A 15,204-nucleotide genomic window follows, 5' to 3' on the forward strand; every position below is an offset into this window, starting at 1 on the left:
CTTGAAAAGTGTTGCTTTACTTCCTAATTATATATGCACAAAAGAAGAAATCAGTGCTATTGCATTGGATGGTGTTTGCCTATCTTTCTAAACTAGGCAGTAAATATTTCAAATAACTTAATTTCAAGGAAACGGAAAGTTCTTTATTAAATCATTTGAGGATACATTAAAATAAGTTATTATTTATATTCTTTTAATCTTTAAACTCAGTTATCCCATAGGATATGCAATCCTTTCAGAAATACTTGTTCTGCAAATTATTAATTCAGTTTTCATGCTTACATTAGCACTTTCTGAAGAATACAAGTAACTAAAAAATTAGTTCTATAAATATTTGCTTTTGAAGCTAAAAAAAAAAAATCAATTTTAAGAAAGTTTGTTAATTAAAATTATGGGTTTGTTGTTGTTGTTTTCTTTTCTTTTCTTTTTTTTTTTTTTTCTTTTTTTCTTTTTCCATTCATGATATTTTAGGAGCTGAAACACATACTTTTCCTCATTAATTTTCAGAAGCATAGAACTTAATCTTGAACGCTGTTTGACTTGCAGAGGTTTGGTAGAACTACACAGATGTTCAGACTTGTAGACTTTTTTGAAACCCTGGCATGTAATCCACTGGTACAAAAACAGTGTCTTTTCCACAGGGTAGGAAGCCTATCTAGCATTATACCTGGATTTGTTATATAATTTAAACTAACATATATAAAGATAAATCTCAGTCTGAAAAGATAGGTTGTCTATATGTCTACTAAATTTGCTGAAACACAAATATTTATTAAACTTACAAATACAATTACAAATTTGAATAAATACTGTTTGACAGTTAGTAAATTTTTTGGCTCCTATTATACATATTTTGAAACCTCTATTGCTGCGAACCTGGTATGATATTTACTAGAATATCAGTTTGTATATGAACTAATTTCTAAGACTAACCACATTGGTGTAGCTATGTAGTTATGTAGCATAATTCTTCTACATGATCATAAAAGAGAAAAAATGCACCGGGGGGGAAAACAAAACCAAAAAAACACACAAGAAAAAAAATTAATAATAATAACATATCTAGGTCCAGAATGAAACCACTACTTTTAGAATCACTATTTGCCTAGAATAGTCCCACAGGATGTTTGAAACATCTTTTGCTTACATAAATTTCTCCTAGCACATGCCTTAGCCATAGATTGATGAGAATCAAAAGAGAGCAGTGACATATACTCTTGGAGCAGCTCTGCTTTGTTTCATAACATTAGGTATGAAAGAAATTGGCTCTAGGCTTTGGATCAGATACAGTTGAGTTTTAAATATAAATTTCTTGAAAGAAAGGACTGCAAAAATCCCAGTTGAAGGCATCTTGGCCTGACCTGTTTTATAAGAAATCGTCCTTTCACTCATAATACTTTACGAAGAGGGATTTTGTCCAAACCATTTCTTTATTTTACCTGTTTTGTTTTATTTTATTCTATTTTCATCAAATATTTGAATGTTATACATTGGAAGGGACCTTTAAAGATCATCTACTCCAACTACCCTGCAATAATCAGGGACACCTACAGCAGTCTACCACATGCCTGGGCATCTTGTTCCAATGTTTTTTGTAACATATCTCAAAATCTGCCCCCTTTTAATCTGAAACCCTGTTCCCTTGTCCAATCACAACAGACCCTGCTAAAGTGTCTGTTTTTTTTGTTCTTATTGCCCCTCTTCAGACAACAAAAGGCCACTGTCAAGTCTCCCCAGTGCTTGCTCTTCTGCAGGAAGAACGGTCTCAGCACTTTCATCATGTCCTCACAAGAGAGGTGTTTCATCCTTTGGATTATTTTATGGCCCTCTTCTGGATGCGATCCAACAGGTCCATGACTTTTCTGTGTTAAGGACCACACATCTGGACACAGAATTCCAGGTGAGATGTTACCTGTGTAGAATGCAAATACAGGATCACCTCCCTCAACCCTCTGATCACGCTTCTTTTGATGCAGCCCAGGATATGGTTGACTTTCTGGGTTCCAAGGGAACACTGTTGATTCGTGTCCATCTTCCCATTCACCAGTACCTCTAAGACCTTTACAGCAGAGCTATGTTCAATCTTTTCATCCATCAGCTTGTGTTGATAATGGGAGTTGCTAGGACCCAGGCACAAGACCTTGAAGGTGGCTTTGTTGAACTTCATGTTCACCTGGGCCCATTGCTGAAGTTTGTGTAGTTCTCTCTGGATGGCCTCCCATCCCTCATGCATGTCAACTGCACTATAAAGATTAATTTCATCACCAACTTGCTGAGAATGCACTTAATCTCACTCTCAGTGTCACTGATGGAGATACTAGTAAACCTTGGTCCCAGTGCAGTTACCATTTGCCACTGATCTCCATCCTGATGTTTAGTCACTGATCACCACACTCTGGAAATGATCTCACAACTACTTCCTCATCAGGAAGGATGACCTGATGAGGACAGTCCACCCAACAAATCCATATATTTCCATTTGGAGAGCAAGATGTTGTGAGGAACAATGTCAGAGGCCTTACTGAAGTCAAAATAAATGACAACAATGACTCTTCTATTGTGAGTACCATTACTCTACCATAGAAGGCCACTTCTTAGTTGGTCAACCTGGACTTGCTCTTGGTGAAGTTTTTTGTTTATTTTATTGCATTACTATTACTTTATTTGTTTTGCTTGCTTTATTTTATTCATTAAATAATAATAATAAAAAAAAAATGCTGAAGGAAGCTCAACCAACAGATCTTAATCTTAGATGTAACACAGCATAAAGGAAGTTAAAATAGGAAAAAAAAAAAAAAAAAAAAAGTATCTTCCTATCTTCCTATCTTCCTATCTTTTATTACAGTATTACAGTAGAAGTCTGCTTGCCACTTCAGGTACAGCTGCTATAGCTATTGCATCATCAAATATTTTTAACCAAAGTTTTGGAATATTAATATTAAGAAATCCAGTTTTTACCATGTAAAATGCATTTGTATACCTGAGCTATACTAACTGCTCATACACATTTTGAGGTGAGAGCCTCTGGATTTATGGGAATGAAGATCCATTACACCATCCCTAGTTTTTGCTTTCTCTTTCAAGTTTTATTTCTTACTTATCTGCAAAAATGAAACGTGCTGTTATCAAGATTGTATGAAAAGAAATCACAGGCACTGTTGGAGACAAGTGAAAAAAAAAAAAAATCAGCAAAGAAGCAGGAAGTATTGACCCACGTAGGAGAAGAATAAAACATTTTTTTTTAAATGCAGATTAGCTGACAGAAAATTAATCAATGCCTTCTGCTTATTCATGATAGTCAAATATGCAGTCTGCTTCAATGTTTTATTCAAAGGAGCTGGTTAATTTCACAGTACAGAGAGGAAAACTGACTTGGCATATCTAACTTCCTGATACCAGCTATCCTCCTGCTGTCACTTGAAATTCTTAATAAGCAATTGTGTCTAGTGTCCTCTACTGCCAGCAAGAATTCATACTCTCTGAATGATGGGATTCAATCAGGAACTTTTCTTGCTCAGTATCAGAAAAAAGTATAAACAACAGTTGAACAAAGTTATAATTTTGAACTTTGTTTTATAAAATAAATATCTTAAATGAAGATACATATGAGCTTCTATTTTGTTTTTCATCTCAAGCATATTTAAATTTTATTTATTTGTCTTCCCTTCATAAATTATTTATAGATAAGCAGAATCTGATATTTCTCATCAAAATTATTTTGTGGCATTTTCTTTACAAATTCTCCTTAAAATCAAAATTAATTTACATTCTTACAGGGAACTTCAAGATTTATACAGTACAAAATTGATTTTATACATAATTTAAGGCACACACAAAAAAGATTAAATATCCATGTCATGAAAAAAATAATATATGTAAATATAAAATATAGTTATAAATACAATTATAAATGCAAATATGTAAATATATTTAAAAAAATGTCTACATTAAATGCAGTTATTTCTCATCAAAGCTTGATTCCATAAAGGTGAAAAAAAACTACTAAAAAAAAGTCACTTTCAAGAAGTTACAGTGCACTTAGTTATTCCATTATAGCGGAAAAAAAACAACAACAACAACAACAACAAACAGTGCATGTAAACAAAGACACATGCACATGCACATGTGCACAGAAAGTAAAAGCAACAACTTTAAAACAAAACAAACAAACAACAACAACAAACAAAATAGCTTATGTTTTGGACACATGGTGTGCTTGTTTCTGATGTCACAATTGGGGTAGTTTTTAGGCAATGATTAAAAAATAGTAAACAGGACTCCCTAATGAAGAAGGTTTAATACAAAATTAAGAGAGATTCTCCAAGCATAAGTTAGGGTTTGTTTGGCATATATTCTACAAATCCATAACTCGATTGGCTGATATTTCCTTGAAGGGATGATATATTCAGCTAGAAGAAAGAAGGGTGTGTTCTGCTTCCTCGTAAACTTTAACATATTACTGTGAAATACTTAATGTGAGAAACAGTAGTATAATGTGTTGATTGCAACTGTTTGCCCAAAGAGAAGCTTAAAAGAATCCAATGTCTGAAAACCCTTGGCTTTTTCTTTAGGCAGGGTTCCAGGACCTAACTGTAGGTCTAAGGAGAAGAATCCCTTGAAACAAACAGTTTTCAGGATGCCTGTAATGTAATTATCAATAAGAAATCCTTGCCTGTGAAACTGAATTTGTTAGAGTGAAATGACCCACATAGATCAGAAGCTGTCAATAACAGACCTTACTAATGCTAGAAGAAGCCATACCTGGATTGATTACAGTGTTTATGCAACACAGATATGAAATAAGCTGTTTAAAAATACACAAAAGTCAAGCATACCATGTGAACATGTGGAGAGATTTCAATATCTTTGGTCCACAACATATATTAATGTCTGGGAGTCTAGCCAAGAGCAATTTTGAGTCAGATGCAAAATTGTGGGAAAACACTGCAATCAAACCTCAGTAACTAGCAGTCTTCATCTTCTGGAAAGTCAAAATTTGCCAACTACTGCAGTTAATTAAAGGACAAGGAGCTTCTTAGCCTGAAGGTAATATTCTTCCAAAAGAATGAAAACCTGAACGTGTTAGGAACTTGTACTCTCTTTAAGATATCTATTGAACAAACATATTTCATTAAAAAAAAAAAAAAAAAAAAAAAAAAAAAAAGTGACTAATGAAAGACGTGGTTGGCAAAATTTTGTTCTTCTAAAAAGAAACTTTCTATAAAAGAAGCTATGCTTCTCCCATAGGATAAGTACAGTATAGTAGACCACAGGTCTCTTTCAAGAAAAAGGCAGAATTACAACCCAATGATTATCTCTAGTGGACTGTGACCCTGTTTGCCTAATGAGAGCTTAACTACTGTTCTGGACTAATTATATGTCATATTTTTCCATATTAGTGTGTAAGCAGGGAAGGTGAAAACTGTCTTGGCAATACCTTGTGTTTATATAGCACACTGTTTTATTTTCCTCACGGATATTCATCAGAACTGCAGAAGACCTGTAAGAAATAAACTCTAAATAATCTTTTTAAGCTTCAAGGAATAAGAACTATCATTCATGTATTTTAGCAGACATTACTGGTGTCTCCTATGGAAGACAGAGTAAAGGAAAACTGCAGAGAAATTATTGTTACTACTCTTCAGGCTAGCTACCAGTCTGACTTCTGGTATTCAGCTGTTTTCTTCCATATAATTTCTGAATGAAAATTGGTTTTCCCTTTTTCATTACTTTTCATTGTTTGTTGTTGCTGTTGTTCTCATGAGAAGCTTCATTCTCGATTAAATAGATAGATATATTAAGAAGATATACTAAAGAGATACACTAAAATGAAATATTTTGCTTAAAAAAACAAACAAACAAAAAAAAACAAACAAAAAAACTGCTTCCACGGGTTTGGAATTCTGCAGTTGGTCACTTTAAGTTCCTTCCTGTGGTGTGCTTTCTCTTAGCTATTTCAATCACTAAAAAAATAAAATCAAAGCCTATGACTGTTTCAGCTGTATGAACAGCTAATGTCACACCAATGGCACTGTTGGTAAATGTTACCTTTAATGGACTTTGATCACAAAGAAACTCAAAGCCTTAAAATCTTAATTTAGTTATAAAAACAGCAGCTTCATCTCATCTTACTGTTTTGATAAGTTTTTGTTCCCCCGCAATTATATTTTTTATTTATGACAGTTTGAACTCACTCTACAAATTCTGCTACCTTATTAGAATGTTTTTATTTGTTATTGAGTACTAAGAACCTTCATGTCTTTCATAAACAACCTAAAACATAGTGCAAAATTTAAATAATGAAAAACATGAAAATATTGGATGGTGAGAGAATCAGGAATGGTGAGGGAGGCTGAAGTAAGTAACATAGCTTGCCTTGGAAATATTAATTTATGACAAAAACATCTAGACATAATTTATAGTTCTGCTCCAGTCTGAACAATTTTAGCAGAAGCATTATGCATAGGAGACACACAGCTTTACACTCTAGAATACCCACAAACTACCAAGACATTTTCCATAATTTACTTTTATGAGTTTCAGTTTCAAATGAATTTTATGGACTTAATGACTTGGGAAATTATCATGGGAAAAAATAATTCAGTGCTGACCTTTCCTGAGCTGCATCTTATTTGATAGGTTTAGCTAGCAATGTCTTTAATTGAATTTGTCAGCAACAAAAATATGTGTGCTAACAGCTGCTGACTTACATTTTATAATTATTATTATTATCTCTGATATATTTTTAATCAGATGAAGAAAGAGTGGAAATAAAATGAAGTCAGCTACAATAGCACAAAGGAAACATGTCAGTGGAAAAAAAGTATTATTCATTGTTTTCTTGCATTAACAGAATTTGAAACAACTTTTGTGTCACTTGTTGAAAAAGTTAAAAATATGTCATATAATTTGAATAAATAATCAACAAATGCAGTGTTATTTCAGTAGTCTTCAAGATATTGACAAACAAATCTGAAAATCCTGATAACTGATTACCAATCCAACAAAGCTCCAGGCAAAGAAAGACTTAGTTTTGATACATATATTACTGTTGTTATTATTGTTGTTGGTTTTGTTATTATTAGTTTTTTATTACTTGTGTAATGCATAGCAGAAGTAGTATCTAAATTGAAAAAAAAAAAAAAAAAAAGAAAAAGAAAAAGGAATAAGATACTCTGAAACTTAAACTAGGATTAAGCAAGTAGGGTTCTGAATTTACATAGATAAATGTTTATTGGTGTCAACAGTTTATGGAGTGGTTCGGCCCAGTTCCGTGACTATGGAGCGGACAGATTTTGCTAAGTCCTTGCTTCCAGAAAAGGGAAACAGGGGACCTCCACATAATTAAAAACAGCGGCAATGATCTGAGGAGAAACAAAACAATTTTACTAAATATGGTATCAGAATGCAGGATAACACACTACAATACAATATAATTAGAATTGAAGCTAATAAATATAATAAGAAAGTATCTGAAAGCTGTAGGCCTTACAGTAATACTGAAGTGATGTGTACAGTCAGGACGGGCAGCAAAGGAGAAGAATGCGAAGAAGAAGCGAAGAGCCCCATGAGGTGACCTTGCCAGCAGGTATATCTATCTATCTATTTCCTCTCTGACCACATAGCCCCCTGGGGAATGTAATTCTCTTCAGGGAAGGTATCCTGAACTGGAGCATTAACACTTTAACTCCCAGTGCACTACATGATGTTATAGTATGGAATATCAGTAACCAAAAATCATAAAAACTTGACAATTGAACAGTGAAATAGATTTTCAAATAATTGTAATTCTCTTCTACTAAATAGTAATGCCTTTGTACTGATTTTGTGAGAAGGGAATTTTTAACTTATTTTTTATTTTATTTCACAGAATCACAGAATCACAGAATTTTCCAGGTTGGAAAAGACCTAGAAGATCATCTAGTCCAACCATTACCAATACTTCTCAGCTAAACCATTTTCCTCAACTGTTGTAGATGCTAACGAGGCTGAACCTTGTAGTACAAGCATATAGGCGGTAGCGGGGCTTTTTCGGTATGTGACGGTGATAGTAATCCAGCCTCTTCTGTCTCAAGCCCTGTGAGGTACATTGGCACGCATTTCAAACGTGTGCACTAGGGGGCGTAGACGAAGTAGTAAGGTATATAAGGTATTGATTACTCCTAATAAACGCCATGTTTCCAAACGTTTCTTGAACACTCCCATGACTCTACCACCTCCCTGGGCAGTGCATTCCAATGCCTGACTACCCTTTCTGAGAAGAAATACTTCCTAATGTCCAGCCTGAGCCTCCCCTGTCACAGCTTGAAACCATTCCCTCTAGTTCTATCACTGTCTACACAAGAGAAGAGGCCAACCCCCAGCTCACCACAAACTCCCTTCAGGAAGTTATAGAGAGCTATAAGGTCTCCCCTGAACCTCCTCTTCTCCAGGCTGAACAATCCCAGTTCCCTCAGCCGCTCCTCATAAGGCCTGTGCTCCAGACCCCTCACCAGCTTTGTAGCCCTCCTCTGAACGTGTTCCAGGGCCTCAATGTCTTTCTTGCAGTGAGGGGCCCAAAACTGAACACAGTACTCAAGGTGCGGCCGCACCAATGCCAAGTACAGGGGGACAATTACCTCCCTGTTCTTGGTAGTAACACTGTTTTTGATGCAAGCCAGGATGCCGTTGGCCTTCTTGGCCACCCGGGCACACTGTCGGCTCATGTTCAGCCATGCATCAATCAGTACTCCCAGGTCCATTTCCTCAACACAGTCCTCCAGCCACTCCCCCCCAAGCCTATAGCACTGCCTGGGGTTGTTGTGGCCAAAGTGCAGGACCCGGCATTTGGTCTTGTTAAACCTCATCCCGTTGGCTTCGGCCCAGCTCTCCAGCCTATCCAGATCTCTCTGTAGGGCCTTGCTACCCTCAGGCAGATCGACACTCCCAGCCAATTTGGTGTCATCTGCAAACTTACTGAGGGAGCACTCAATGCCCTCATCCAAGTCATCAATAAAGATGTTGAAGAGGACAGGCCCGAACACCAACCCCTGGGGGACACCAGTCATGACTGGTCTCCAACTGGATTTCACTCCATTTACCACCACTCTCTGGGCCCGGCCCTCCAGCCAGCTCCTTACCTAGCCGAGAGTGTACCCATCCAAGCCACAAGCAGCCAGCTTTTGCAGGAGAATAGCATGGGAGACAGTGTCAAAGGCTTTGCTGAAGTCTAAGTAGACCACATCAACAGCCTTTCCTTCATCCATCAGACGGGTCACAGAATCATAGAAGGAGATCAGGTTGGTCAAGCAGGACCTGCCCTTCACAAACCCATGCTGGCTAGGTCTGATCTCCTGGTCATCCCGCACCTGCCACGTGATCTCCCTCAAGACAATCCATTCCATTACCTTCCCTGGCACTGAGGTCAGGCTAACAGGCCTGTAGTTCCCCGGATCCTCCTTACAACCTTTCTTGTAAATGGGAGTCACGTTGGCAAGCCTCCAGTCTTCCGGGACCTTACCCGTTAACAAGGAGCGCTGAAAGATAACGGAAAGCGGCTCAGCGATGACCTCCACCAGTTCCTTCAGCACTCTTGGGTGAATCTCTTGGGTGGACCCATGGACTTGTGGCAGTCCAGTTGGAGCAGTAATTCCCTGACCTCTTCTTCAAGAATCACAGGGGGTTCAGTCTGCTTCCCAGCCAAGGCTACCAAGCCAGAGTGTGGGGAGCCCTGGGAATAACCGAGATGACTTTTAAAGACAGACGTAAAGAAGGCATTCAGAACCTCTGCCTTTTCCTTATCCTCTGTGATCACATTCCCAGCCTTGTTCAGTAAAGAATGGAGATTCCCTTTAGTCTTCCTCTTACAGTTGATGAATTTGTAAAAGAGTTTCTTGTTTGTTTTTACCCCAGCTGCCAGCTTAGATTCAAGCTGGGCTTTTGCCTCTCTGATTTTCCCTCTACACATCTTAACAGCCTCTTTGTAGTCATTCTGAGTTGCTCTTATTTATTTTTATTTATTTCATTTTGTTTGTTTATTTTAAATTCCATTTTCTAGAATATTTACATATTACTTATTTGACTCTTGCATCTTTTATGAAAATATCAGAGAAAACTGTCTCTAGAATACAGCTCTTTGACACCCCACAAGTGACTGGTCTGTAATTACAAGAGTCTACTTTCTTTCACATCTTGAAAACTGTAAAGTTTGCCATCTCCCAGTTGACTGAGACCTCTCCAGATTACCAAGACCATTGGAAAAACAAACAAACAACAACAATAAAATATATAGTGAGAAATCTCATGATGACATCTGAAAATCTGTAAACTCTTATACCACTCTGGGATCAGCACTATCAGGCTTACATGCATCCAGCTGCAATTCCAATACAATTTTGAATTTGGCTGTACGTTCATTGTTCTCATAGTTGCAGTCTTCCATCTCAGAACTCTGTGAGTTCCAGGGCCATCATTTGTTTTGTAGATGGAATCTAAGAAGGCATTAAATATCTCTTTCTCGAAGTCCCTAATTATAACGTGACTAAATTCATCATGCAACAGACAAGGGCAAGGGTTATCTATGGTCCTTCCTTAGCTATTAACATACTTTAAAAAGCTTAATTCATTGTCCCAACAGCATTAGAAAGCTTCAACTTCTTTCATATAAAAGACTTTTAAACCATAAGACATCACAAAGAACAAATAGGGAAAAGCAGTAGAAATCTGATCCTGTTATTAGAAATGTAATTTTTAATCCAAGTAGAAATTTGAGACTATTATATTCTTTGCTGTCTAACTAGCAAACCTCATGCAAGCATTTTTGATGAATGAGAAACTGTACAAAGTATTTGAGTTCATAATTAAAAAGAACAATCAATGTATTTCTATAATGAAAGTTGTGTAACAGCCTCTTTAATAAAAATTATGTACTTCCATAGAATCATTGGATGGCTTGGGTTGGAAAGTAAGTATAATTTAGTTCCAACTGCACTGCAATGGTCAGGGTTGCCACTGGGCTGCCCAGGGCTCCATCCAGCTAGGCTCTGAATGCCTTAACAGAAGGGACATTCATAACTTCTCTGGGCAATCTGTTCCAGGACCTCATCACCCTCTGAGTGAAAAATTTCCTACAAACTTCTAATCTAAATCACTGTTCCTTCCGTTTAAATGCATTCCCCCTCTTCCAGTCATGTAATCATGTGACAGTGTAAAAAGTCATTCTCCCTCCATCTTTTAAGCTCCCTTCAAGTACTGGGAGGCTGCAATGCGACAAATCCTCTTCTCCAGGCTGAAAAAGTCCAGCTTTTCTTCATAGGAGAGATGTCCTAGGACTTTGATCATCTTCATGGCCATCCTCCAGTCCAGCCCCAACAGCTCTGTTATTTCCTTTGGTGGGTATCCCAGGTATACATGCAGTACACCAGATGAGGTCTCATGATAGCAGAGTAGAGGGAGGCAAGCGCTTTCCTTGCCCCTTTGTCCTCCCTTATTTTGATGATGCCCAGGATACAATTGTTCTTCTGGGCTGCAAGCACACCCTACTGGATCATGTCCAGCTTTAACTACCATAAACCCCAAGTCCTTCTCTACAAGGTTGCTCTCAGTGAGTTCCTCTCCTAGTCTGTACACATATCTGAGATTGCAACAACCAAAGTGCAACACCTTGCACTTTGTTGAATATCAGTCTTTTCAAAGGGACCTACTTTTCACACTTGTCCAGTTCCTTTTGGATGACATCTCTTCTTTCTATCAGATCAGTTGCATAATAGAACCTGTGGGAAATCATTTCTCCTTTTAGATCAAGGTATAGTAGACCATAATCTACCTCAGTGAAAAAACAAAACAAAACAGAAAAAAAGCAGAGAACAGACTCTGGTCTGAATGATATTCATGTGTTAAAGCCAAATATAATTTATTCTGTTTACTTTGTAAGTCGTCCATTTAACAGTGAGAATATAACAAAGTAGTGAATAAGAATCCATGCTGTATGGTCTTAGCTTCATGATTAACAGACATGGTAGAATGCCCACTGCTACTTCCTTAGAAAAGGAAATAGCATACAACTTTAGTCTTCTCACTGACCAGTACCATGACAGATGTTTGTTGTTTGTTTGTTGTTGTTGTTGTTGTTTGTTTTTGTTTTTTTTTTTTTAAATTATGTAAATTCTGGAACATAGTTGTTTTTCATATAACATGGATGTATGTTTGAAGTTTTCAATCTATTATTCTAGCTTTATTAATGGATGGATTAGTGTACACAAACAGAAAAGAAAAAAGGAACAACAGAAAACCAAACCAACATAGAACAGTATCTAGCTTAAAAAAAGTCATATGATTTCTCACAGTAAGGCTGATCAGTTAAACTGTTGGAGAGAAGGAAAAAGCAAAAACAAAAACAATAGAAATCAACAGTCTTGATTATCTGAATTGTGGTTTGCAGTCATTTGACGAATCATTCAGAATTGTTCTATCATTTAGGAATACATTGCCTGTTCTTTCCACTGAGAGTCTAAAAGGAAAAGAATGAAAAGAAATCTCTTACAGAAAACACACACTTGTTCAAATTTCTAGTGTCATTCTATGGTGGAAGTGGTGAGGTACAGTAGGGATGGGGAAGCAGAGAAGCAGAGTCTTGGATAAAAAAATGTAAGTAGTTGAAAAACAGATCACTGAAATTTGAAAAACCTTCAATATCAAACATTGCTGAACTATGGAAGCTCTTCAAAACTAACTACAGTTACCACCCTTATTTTGAGGCATACCAAAGCCTAGAATACTGTTCATATGAAATAATGTTAACTTGTAAATCAAGAATAAATCTGATGTTTCTACAGTTTCAACCTCTTACATATCAGACCAATTGTACACCTTCAATCCTGTTTTCCAAGAAGGCCAAGAAGATATTGCTAAAATTTTGTCACACAGGCACTGTAACACTGAAGGATAGTAGTCTAGCAATTAAATCTGAAATTATGCTTTAACTGATAAGAGTAAGAGTTTTTAAACAACTTACCACCTCACCACAGTGTCCTTATACCACAGTCAGTGACTGGAGGATGAAAAGTGAAAGACTCTTCCAAGTTTTCCCTGAAAAAAACAAATACATGTTTAATTTGCATACCCACATTAATACCAATAAATCTTAAAGAATTAAAGAAACGGGAATAGTTTCTAGAATAATACTGACGTGAAAGAGAAAAGAACAGAAAGTAATTCATAGTATGTTAAATGGTATAAATATGATATTTTCTGATTAAAATATTCATGCAACAACAATTGTGCATTTAACCACCGTACCTTAAATATAATCACTTTCTTGCTATGTCACTGTACTTTTTTAAAGTACTGAATAGTATAAAAATCTAGCTTCATATCCATACATTCGCTTTTAGCACAGTAAGTACAAAAATACTACCAAAACCTGAAGTTCTTGAGAGGGCAGAATGTTTATCTGTAAATTACTTTTTGTGAAATTGCAGTTTATGAAAACAAAATGCCTTGCCAGCTCTACAAGTATTTCTTTTTGCCAAGCAAATTTAAATCTCTACTACATGGAGTTCATTCTAACACACCTATTTTGACACTTTCTCACAAGAAGTCAGGCTAGATAAACTATCTAAACCAAAATTGATGAAATTTTCAAATACACACTGAATGCAAGAAATATTTACAGAAGGTATTTGAATGACAGCAATGTCATTCAATGTAGGAAGATGAGATTAGAAAGTACCCTTCCTTTCTGTTGTGCATATCTTCATACTTTGCTTTTGAAGGCTGGGGGTTTATTTTTCCCCTGGCTCCATTCCACTTTGCTTTGAATTCATATCATTTGTAGCATGGAAGAAAAATATAATTGTTTACTGATGATGCTTCTACCAAGAAAAACTTTGTCTTCTCTTTCTTTCTTATTAGCACTCATAACTTGCTTTCTGCTTTCATGGAATGCATTGGTTTTTTGACCCTCCAGGAAAAACAAACAAACAAACAAAACTTTTAGTTACCAGATACTCTTACGTTAGAATCAGAAAATTATACAATATTGCATGAAAGGGAAGAAAAACTTCTGCTTTAAGGCAATCCTGTGTGGAGCCAAGAGTTGGAATCCAAGATACTATGGGACCCTTCCAAGTCTTGGCTTCGCACAGGATTGCCTAAAAATAAAACTATATATCAGAGAGCATTGTCCAGACACTTCTGGAACTCCAGAAGACTTAGTCTCACCTTCTTGCCATTCCCTCATGTTCCTGTCACTGTCACCACCTGCTCCTCTGCTCCTGCCTGTGAGGAAGTTGTAGATCACCATGAAGTCTACCTTTAGTATCCTCTAGGATGAGTAAACAAAGCAACTTCAGCCATTCCTCATAAATATGCCTTTAAGACCTTTTACCACTTTTGTTGTCCTCCTTTGGACACTCTCAAATAGTCCCTCTTATACCACAGCACACAACTTTTTATGCAAATGTACTTCGTATGTGACTTTTCTGATCAAATAAAATCATCAGAGGAAACTTGCTTCAGAATAGAACCTTTGGAACACTGCTACTGACTGGCTGCAAGCCTGATATAACTCAATTTCTTATCAACTTAGCAGATAAACTTGTTTGACATCGGTGTTTATCCTTTAAATTATATTTTTTGTCTATCTGCATTCTGAAATTTTTGTCCATAAAGATACTGTGAGAAACAGCATCAACAGCTTGGCTGAAATCCAAAAAGATAAAATCATCTATATTCCCTTGGTCAATTGGATGGGTAATAGTGTCATGAAAGGAAATTAAGTTCATTGAACATGACTTTCTCTTGTGATTCCAATGACTATGGCCAACAACTGCCTTTTCTTTCAAGTGCTTTTCAGTAACTCCCAGAATAATAATCTCCATAATAGCTTAGAAGCTAAAATGACACTGATAAGCCAGTAATTACCACCCTCTTCCTTCTTCCCATCCTTGAAAACTGGGACAACATTTATTAGTTTCCAGCCAACTGAGATTCCTCCATATTCCCTAGGCTACTGAATAAAAATGAGAGAGGTCTCATGGTGACATCATCCAGGATTTTGAGCACTCTAGAATGAATACCATCTGGCTCCATGATCTTACATGCTCCCAGCTGAAGTAGTAATGCTGCACAAGTTCAGCATTATTTTATCACATGAGAATAATCTAGACAAGCTTTGGTCGTAAGTAAGAGTAGTGCAAATTGGATTTGACACTGTCTCCCAAGAAA

The 15,204-nt window shown here is 36.5% G+C and overlaps 1 protein-coding gene across 22 annotated transcripts in view; it reads right to left on the minus strand.

Moving 5' to 3' along the window:
- The window catches only part of PTPRD (protein tyrosine phosphatase receptor type D), a 1,083,558-nt gene that overhangs the window by 819,688 nt on the left and 248,666 nt on the right, over positions 1–15,204 (minus strand). For all 22 annotated transcript variants that reach the window (XM_072360023.1, XM_072360013.1, XM_072360012.1 and 19 more), the window contains exon 3: positions 12,992–13,065. The gene's annotated coding sequence lies outside the window, so the exon portion shown is untranslated. The remainder of the gene's footprint in view (positions 1–12,991; positions 13,066–15,204) is intronic.

This window comes from Excalfactoria chinensis, chromosome Z (genome assembly GCF_039878825.1).
Source record: "Excalfactoria chinensis isolate bCotChi1 chromosome Z, bCotChi1.hap2, whole genome shotgun sequence".
Lineage (NCBI taxonomy): Eukaryota > Metazoa > Chordata > Aves > Galliformes > Phasianidae > Excalfactoria > Excalfactoria chinensis.